This window comes from Rhinopithecus bieti, unplaced genomic scaffold, assembly GCF_001698545.2.
Source record: "Rhinopithecus bieti isolate Rb0 unplaced genomic scaffold, ASM169854v2 scaffold_30687, whole genome shotgun sequence".
Classification (NCBI taxonomy): domain Eukaryota; kingdom Metazoa; phylum Chordata; class Mammalia; order Primates; family Cercopithecidae; genus Rhinopithecus; species Rhinopithecus bieti.
In genome coordinates this window covers 722,462-731,571 of record NW_016813366.1, presented here as the reverse complement: position 1 = coordinate 731,571, position 9,110 = coordinate 722,462, and the positions used below count along the sequence as shown (strand labels likewise).

General features: G+C 57.1%; 1 protein-coding gene across 3 annotated transcripts in view; it reads left to right on the top strand.

The window, feature by feature from the left end:
* Positions 1 to 282: 282 nt before the first annotated feature.
* Positions 283 to 9,110, top strand: part of TBXA2R (thromboxane A2 receptor) — a 13,867-nt gene continuing 5,039 nt past the window's right edge. The window contains exon 1 of one of the 3 annotated variants that reach the window (XM_017848004.1): positions 283 to 1,295. The gene's annotated coding sequence lies outside the window, so the exon portion shown is untranslated. Of the gene's footprint in view, positions 1,296 to 3,299; positions 3,661 to 9,110 lie in introns of those variants that run through there. The other 2 variants (XM_017848006.1, XM_017848005.1) reach the window with 2 other exon arrangements.

Sequence of the window (9,110 nt, the reverse complement as noted above, 5' to 3'; positions counted from 1 at the left end):
ATCCCCCTCACTCAGCCTGGACTTGCAGCCCTCCCGGGCCCAGGGGACCGGGTGGGGTGGAGTCAGGGCCAGGCCAACTTGTCCGGTCCCTAACTCAAGGTCGTGTCTGGCTCTGGTGTGCAAATAAGGCCAAGGAGGCCAAAGGACCCCCCTCTGCAAAGAGATGGTCCCAGGCCCTGCGTCCCGCACCTTCTCAGTCATTCCTGTCCCGCTCCATCCCTCCTTCCCCAGCCTGAGCTGGGGGGTGGGCAGGAAAGAGTACCCATCCCCCACTGCAGCCGCCCGCTCCAGACCGTCACTCCTCTGGCTCCAAAGCCACCTCCCAGCCTCCTCCTCAAGAGACTCTCCCATGCAATGCCATCACCCCAGCCCTCCCGGCTCACCTGCTCTGGGACCACCTTTCTCAGTCTGGCTGTGGAGTCTGGTGCAACCCCCATTCCTCTGTCCTCCCACCCCACTCCTGGAAGGGGCCTCAAACATGTCCTGCATGTATTAAGCAGGGCATAACACTACCGTGTGCCGGGCTTCGGCGCACCCAGTGAATTTGGAGCCCTGGAGTCTGGGCGCCCCCGGGGTGCCAATCCGCCTGGACCTGCCCCGCCCCCTCCAGGCCTTGGGTGCTGCCCAGATGGTGAATAATGCGGGCCTGGCGGCGGGAGCGCCGGGAAGAGGCCTGGCAGGGCGCTGGGCGGCTGGAGGGGCTGAGACTCCCGAGGAGGGGCCCCTGCCACCCCCACCGCAGCCACTGCATCCCTGCTACCTGCAGCCTGGGAGTCCCAAGGGGGCCGCCTTTCCCAGCCGGGAAGTCCCGGTGTGCTGGGGGCACCCACTGACCCCAAGTCAGCCAGGCCTAGGCCCGAGGGGCGTGGCCAGCGCAGGGTGGGCGGGGCTGATGAGAGACAGCGAGAGACAGAGACAGGACGAAGAGAGACAGGACGGAGAGAGAGAGCCGCGGGCTGCCAGCGGCCCCTACCCGTCCCAGCTCGGCTTAGCCCCCGCGGACTCCTCCAGGCCGCGCCCCCGGGGCATCCTGTGCCGCCACGCCCTCCATCTGTGTCCCGCGGTGACCGGGCAGCGCCAGGGTCCTCTGCTGGGCCCGCCCCTGGCCACAGCCAGACTGACTCAGTTTCCCTGGGAGGCCCCACTGGATCCCGTCCTTCCCCTCCCTGTGCCTGCCCCGAGCCCGAGCCCCAGCCTCGGCGCCCGCACATCTGCCTGCCCAGCTCCAGACGGCCCCCGGACCCCCTGGCGCAGGATCTAGCCAGGTGGGAGCCCCGCAGATGAGGTCTCTGAAGGTGAGGTCGCCCTGCCGGCTCAGGGCGGGATGCACTGCTCTGGCTTGAGCCCGGGCTGCTGGGCTCATCTGGCGCTGGCCCTGCCCTGGTGTGGGTGTGTCCAAAAGCCCGCGGTGACAGCGGCCAGGTGCCAGGTGTCCCCTGTGTGGCCCGGGGGTGGCATGGGTGCCCTGAGGCCTGCACTGGGCACCCAGGCAGCTGGGTCTGGGTGTGGCCCAGGCTGATTCTGTTGGAGGCGCTCTCTGGTCTCTGTGGGGCCACATGGCTGTGAACGGGGGTCCCAGATTCAGGTGGCTGCAGCCGGGGAGGGGGCCCCGGCCCTGGATGTGGCAGGGATCGAGTGTGGTTGTGTGGCTGTGTGTGTGTGATTTTGTCTCTGGGAGTGAACCATGCCTGGCTCTGGTTGTGTGTGTGTGTCTGTGTGTGTGGTGGTTGTGTGTCTGTGTCTGTGTGTGTGGTGGTTGTGTGTGTGTGTCTGTGTGTGTGGTGGTTGTGTGTGTGTGTCTGTGTGTGTGGTGGTTGTGTGTGTGTCTGTGTGTGTGTGGTGGTTGTGTGTCTGTGTCTGTGTGTGTGGTTGTGTGTGTGTGTGTGTGTGGTGGTTGTGTGTGTGTCTGTGTGTGGTGGTTGTGTGTGTGTGTGTGGTGGTTGTGTGTGTGTGTGTGTGGTGGTTGTGTGTGTGTCTGTGTGTGTGTGTTTGTGTGTGTCTATGCACCTGCTGTGTTTCTGCCTGTGTGTCTGTGTTTTTCTGTGTCTGTCACATTTCTGCCTGTGTGTCTATGTGTCTCTGTGTGTGTCTCTGTGTGTCGTGTTTCTGCCTGTGTGTGTCTGTGTGTCGTGTTTCTGTGTGTGTCTATCTCGGTGTGTCTGTGTGTCTGCCATGTTTCTGTGTGTATGTCTGTGCATGCCTGTGCATCTGCTGTGTGTCTGTCACCTTTCTGCCTGTGTGTCTGTCATGTTTCTGCCTGTGTGTCTGTGTGTGTCTGTGTGTCTGCCATGTTTCTGTCTGTGTGTCTGTAGTGTTTCTGTGTGTGTCTGCCATGTTTCTGTGTGTGTGTCTATACATGTCTGTGCGTCTACCTGCTGTGTTTCTGTTTGTCACATTTCTGCCTGTGTCTGCTGTGTTTCTGCCTGTGTGTGTGTCTGGCTATGTGTGTGTGTCTCGAGAGTGCACACACGGCGGTGGCCTGAGGTGTATGTTGGTGGAATCACTGTAACTCGTGATCCACCGTTAACCACCAGCCACACCGCCTGGGTCCCGCCCCCTGGTCCCCTGCCGGCCCCTGTGTGAAGAAGGCTCCCTGTGTGCTCCCTGGGGGAGCCCCCACTAGAGAGATGGGGAAACCGAGGCTCACAGGGGCCACGTGACTCAGGGCCCAAACAAGGCTGGTGGGAGTCTGGCTGGCTGGGGGAGTCCCCGCCCTGCACCCTATGGGCTGGGGACTCTGTTGGTGTCACAAACAGGAAATGTTCCCGGAAATGGAGCTTTGCGGTGAGGGGAGGTGGGCCCATTAGGGTGTGGAATGTGTCTGCCTCCACATCCATGCAGGGGTCCGCGCCCATGAGCATTCGGGTCTACAGCAGGCATGGGAGGATCTGGCCTGGTCCCTGAAGTTTCAGGCCTAAAAGAGCCCTGTGGGTCCAAGGTCCAAGGTCGACCGGGGTGACACGGAGCCTCAGGGCTCCCCCCTGGCTGCCCAGGCACCTCGCAGGGAGCTGAGCTGTGAGTACAGCCAGGAGCCCTGGAGAGGTGAGAGCCAGGGAGGCCTGGGCTGAGCACCCGCAGGCATGGAGATCAGCATCTCACCCCCATGGCACACAGCGGGGAAAGCCAAGGCTCGGCAAGGTGGAGCCCCACCCTGGCAGTGGCAGATCGGGGACTACAGCCTCCAAGCCTGTCTGGGAGAGGCGGGATGGGCTCAGGCCATGACAGGCAGGCGGGGCGGGCAGGGTGGGATGCTGAAGACAGGGGACTTGTTGAGAAACAGATGGATGATGAGAGGCCGCGCTCCAGGGAGGAGGAGGAGAAGGAGGGACGGGGCATGAGGATGGAACATGGAGTGGAGGAGAGGCCTGCTGTTTGGGAACCGAGGATCACATTCCACTGGCAACCAGGCTTGGGGGAGCCAGGCCTTTTGCCCACGCCCAGCCCAGCGCCCAGGCCTCTGGAAACAGCGCCGGACAGAGCCCTCCAAGTCACATGACCCGCAAGCCGGGTCCCCTGTCAGGGGTGGCGTCGGATGAGGAGGAAGTCACTGTCCGCCTTCCAGAAAGAAGCCAGGAATTAAGACAGAGATTTCTGGAACCCGAGACCCAGGCAAATTCCCATCCAAGTTGCAGGACGTCAGCCTCCTGGGATTCTAGAATGGTGAGGCATTCTGCATCCCAGGACTGAAGGAAGCGTGTTAGAATTCCAGAGCCCTGGACCCACTAAGGGCAAACGTCTGCTCTCAGGCTGCAAAATTCTGGAAATATTCAGCATGATAAAGGGGTCTGGGGTCCACACCTCTCCCCAGACACAGGGAGCGACAGGATTTTTCCCAAGAGCCGCACGGTGCTGCTCTACTCCCCCACTGGGTGGGGGCCCCCGCTACCCCTCCTGGCCAATGCAGGAGGGAAGGGAGGCCCTGCCTGGTCCCCCCATTGGCCTCCTTGCCTGGAGAACTTGAGACGGCTGCCATCACCTGAACCCAGGGTGGGGAGTGGAGGTGGCGGGGGGACTGGAAACAGCCAGCTGTGGCCAGAAGGACTCAGTTCCAGTTTCCAGGCTCCCCTGGGCCAAGGGCTCTGGGCCATGCACTTGCTCCCAGCCACGGGAGGTGTGAGGGAGTTCTGGGTGTGTGACCCCCAGTGAGTGGAGTGTGGTCGAGGAGACCCTGAGACCCAGGAGGGACTGGAAGTTGCTACAGGCAGAGGTCGGGGCAGTGGCCACAGGGACGGCCAAGTCCCAAGGAATGTTCAGAAACAGCACATACCAGCTCTCGAGGGAGGAACGCCCTGTCCCAGGGGAAATCCAAGTGCAGGAATCCAAATCCCAGGCGTCAAAGCAGCCTGGGGTGGAGGGCAATGATTGCCAGAGGCCGCGAGGAGCCCCCACCGCATCTGCTCTGCAGGCCTCGGTTTCTCCTCTGGAAGCCCCACCTCCCATCACAGCGGCAATGGCCTTCGCTGCCTGCCCAGGAAGGGAGCTCAATGCCGCTGTCGGGAGCTGGATAATTTTTGAGGCTGGATAAAGTGTAGCCAAGCCCAGCAGCCGGGCCAAAGAGCCACAAATGAGATGGGGAGTGAGGGCCACAGTCACCCATTTGACTGCCCTGGAACGCATTAGCTGCTGCAACCCCACAGCCCAGGCACTGCCTCAGGGCCAGCAAGCATTGAGTGCTAGGTGCTGCACGTGGATCAGTTCACTCCCGTCACCAGCCCCACCCCACTTTTTTTTTTTTTTTGAGACGGACTTTTGCTCTTGTTGCTCAACCTGGTTCAGTGGCACGATCTTGGCTCTGAGGCCCTGTTTCTGGCCCAAAAACATCACCTCCCCTCCTGGTGGTTCAAGCGATTCTCCTGCCTCAGCCTCCCGAGTAGCTGGGATTACAGACATGCGCCACCACGCCCGGCTAATTTTGGATTTTTAGTAGAGACGGGGTTTCTCCATGCTGGTCAGGCTGGTTTTGAACTCTTGACCTCAGGTGATCCTCCCGGCTCGGCTTCCCAAAGTGCTGGGGTTACAGGCGTCAGCCACATCAGTCCCATTTTATAGGAAGGGAAACTGAGGCTCACAGCAGAAACGTGCCAATTCCAAGGTCAATGAGAGGGCACACAGCGAAGCCAGGGTTCCAGTCTAGTCTGGCCAACTTTTAAGAAAATGCTAGGCCGGGCGCGGTGGCTCAAGCCTGTAATCCCAACACTTTGGGAGGCCGAGACGGGTGGATCACGAGGTCAGGAGATCGAGACCATCCTGGCTAACACAGTGAAACCCCGTCTCTACTAAAAAATACAAAAAAACTAGCCGGGCGAGGTGGCGGGCGCCTGTAGTCCCAGCTACTCGGGAGGCTGAGGCAGGAGAATGGCGTGAACCCGGGACGCGGAGTTTGCAGTGAGCTGAGATCCGACCACTGCACTCCAGCCTGGGTGATAGAGTGAGACTCCGTCTCAAAAAAAAAAAAAGAAAATGCTAGGCCAGGCATGGTGGCTCACACCCGTAGTTTTAGCACTGTGGAGGCCAAGGCAGGAGCCCGGGAGGTCGAGGCTGCAGTGAACTAAGATTGTGCCACTGCTCTCCAGCCTGGGCCACAGAGCCAGTCTCCACCTCTGAAAAATAAAAAATAAATAAAACCTCACATCCACTCCAGCCAGGTGCTGTGACCTTAGACAAGTGACTTAATCTCTCTGTGCCTCAGTTTCACCATCTGCAAAATGAGGATCCTAATAGGACCTTTTAGTTTTGTTGTTGTTATTTATGTATTTATTTATTTTTGAGATGGAGTCTCACTCTTGTCGCCCAGGCTGGAGTGCAATGGTTTGATCTTGGCTCACTGCAACCTGTGCCTCCTGGGTTCAAGCGATTCTCCTGCCACAGCTTCCCGAGTAGCTGGGATTACAGGTGTGCACCACCACACCTGGCTAATTTTTGTGGGTTTTTTTTCTTTCTTTTTTTTTTTTTTTTTGAGGTGAAGTCTCACTCTGTCGCCCAGGCTGGAGTGTAGTGGTGCGATCTCAGCTCACTGCAAGCTCCACCTCCCGGGTTCACGCCATTCTCCTGCCTCAGCCTCCTGAGTAGCTGGGACTACAGGCGCCTGCCACCACGTCTGGCTATTTTTTTGTGTTTTTAGTAGAGACGGGGTTTCACTGTGTTAGCCAGGATGGTCTCGATCTCCTGACCTTGTGATCTGCCCGTCTCGGCCTCCCAAAGTGCTGGGATTACAGGCGTGAGCCACTGCGCCTGGCCAGAAGCCGGTTTTTGAACCATCTCATTTTATTTTTACTTCACTCGTCACACCTGGCCCCATTTTTTGTTTTTGGGTTTTTTTTTTAGCGTTGTTTTTGTTTTGAGACAGGGTCTCACTGTTGCCCAGGCTGGAGTGCAGTGGCGCAATTGTAGCTCACTGCAGCCTCGACATCTGGTGCTCAAGCAATCCTCCAACCTCAGCCTTCTGAGGAGCAGGGATTACAGGTGCATGCCACTACACCCAGATGTATTTTTTTAAGAGATAGGGTCTTGCTGTGTTGGCCAGGCTGGTCTCGAACTCCTGACCTCAAGTGATCTGCCCACTTTGACCTCCCAAAGTGCTGGGATAAGAGGCGTGAGCCGCCGCGCCCGGCTTGGCTCTGATGTTGCTGTGCAGTGTGGCTGAGCATTAGCCCCACACATGGTAACGGGTCCCCGCCTGCTGCTCTCTACCAGCCGTCCCTGGGGAACCTGCCATTCCAAAGAAGTTGTGTTTTTTGTTCCCAAAATAGAACTGGATTTCAGGGTTTATTTATTATAAAAGCAACACCATGAAAATGGAGAAAAAGGCCAGGCGCGGTGGCTTACGCCTGTAATCCCAGCACTTTGGGAGGCAGAGGCGGGAGGATCACTCGAGGTCAGGAGTTCAAGACCAGCCTGACCAACGCAGTGAAAACCCGTCTCTACTAAAAATACCAGCATTAGCCGGGCGTGGTGGCTCACGCCTGTAATCCCAGCACTCTGGGAGGCCAAGGCAGGAGGATCAGGAGGTCAGGAGATCGAGACCATCCTGGCTAACACGGTGAAACCCCGTCTCTACTAAAAATGCAAAAAATTAGCTGGACGCAGTGGCGGGTACCTGTAGTCCCAGCTACTCAGGGACTGAGGCTGAGGCAGGAGAATGGCGTGAACCCGGGAGGTGGAGCTTGCAGTGAGCCGAGATTGCACCACTGCACTCCAGCCTGGGCAACAGAGCAAGACTCCGTCTCAAAAAAAATAAAAAAGAGAAAGAAAAAAGAAAATGGAGAAAAAGGAATCCAGACAATTCTAATGTGTGGGGACAAAAGACCCCCTGGTTCCCCCTAAAATATCAACGAGGTTGGAACACTCACACCTAACGTTCAAAACAAATTGTGACCCAAAGTTGACCTCAGAACCAGTGTGAGAACCAGAGACTCCTGACCAACTGCTGGTCCCACTCCCTCCCTCCCGACACTGGACAGGGTCTCACTCTGTCACCCAGGCTGGAGTGCAGCGGCACAATCAGGGCTCACTGCAGCCTCTACCTCCCAGGCTCAAGCAATCCTCCCACCTCAGCCTCTCGAGTAGCTGGGACTACAGGCACATACCACCACGCCAGGCTAATTTTTGTATTATTTGTAGAGATGGAGTCCTGCTATGTTGCCCAGGCTGGTCTCGAACTCCTAGGCTCAAACGATCCTCCTGCCTTGGCTTCCCAAAGTGTTAGGGATACAGGCCAGAGCCACTGCACCTAGCCTGTGTCAGAATTTCTGTTTCACAATGGCTGAAATGTGTTCTGGTGTCTGCGGTCTGCCAAGGACTTGGATGGATAACCAATGGGGAAACTGAGGCAGGGAGAGTAGAAATCACTTACCTGGCCGGGCGTAGTGGCTCACGCCTGTAATCTCAGCACTTTGGGAGGCTGAGGCGGGCGGATCACGAGGTCAGGAGTTAGAGACCAGCCTGACCAACATGGTGAAACCACGTCTCTACTAAAAATACAAAAATTAGCCGGGCATGGTGGTGCATGCCTGTAATCCCAGCTACTCAGAGGCTGAGGCAGGAGAATTGCTTGAACCCAGAAGGCAGAAGGTGCAGTGAGCCGAGATCGTGTCATTGCACTCCAGCCTGGGCGACAGAGCAAGACCGTGTCTAGAAGAAGAAGAAGAAATCACTTACCTGAGGTCACATAATGAGCAGCAGGGCTAGACTTCCAATCTAGGGCTCCTCAGCCCATCTCTGGGACCCACACATACTTCCTGGTGTCCTCCAGGGATTCTGAAGCAGATGGCCGTGGTCTTTACCCTTGACAAGGCCAGAGGTAGTAATACTAGCAATGGTGGTACTCATCGCAGGAACAGTGAGAACACTCTCTGGGTGGAGATGGAGCTAAGTCGGGAAAGGCTTCCTCAAGGAAGAGATATTTGGGGCCAGGAGTTCAAGACCAGCCTGGGCAACATAGTGAGACCCTGTCTCTACAAAAAATAAAAATATTAATTCAGCCAAGCATGGTGGTGCAGCGCATATATAATCCCAACACTTTGGGAGGTCGAGGAGGGAGGATCACTTGAGCTCAGCAGTTTGAGACCAGCTTGGGCAATATAGGGAGACCCGCCCCACCGTTTCTCCCCAAAAAAATGAAAATAATAAATTAGCCAGGGATAGTGGTATGTGCCTATAGTCCCAGCTATCTGGGAGGCTGAGATGGGAGGATTACTTGGGTCCAGAAGGTTGAAGCTGCAGTGAGCCTTGATGGCACCACTGCACTCCAGCCTGGGTGACAGAGCAAGACTCTGTCTCAAAAAAAAAAAAAAAAAGAAAAGAAAAAAGAAAGGCCGGGCGCAGTGGCTCATGCCTGTAATCCCAGCACTTTGGGAGGCTGAGGCGGGCGGATCACGAGGTCAGGAGATCAAGACCATCCTGGCAAACACGGTGAAACCCCGTCTCTACTGAAAATACAAAAAAAAAAAAAATTTAGCTGGGCATGGTGGCGGGCGCCTGTAGGCCCAGTTACTTGGGAGGCTGAGGCAGGAGAATGGTGTTAACCTGGGAGGCTGCAGAGCTTGCAGTGAGTGGAGATCACGCTACTGCACTCCAGCCTGGGCGACAGAGTGAGACTCCATCTCAAAAAA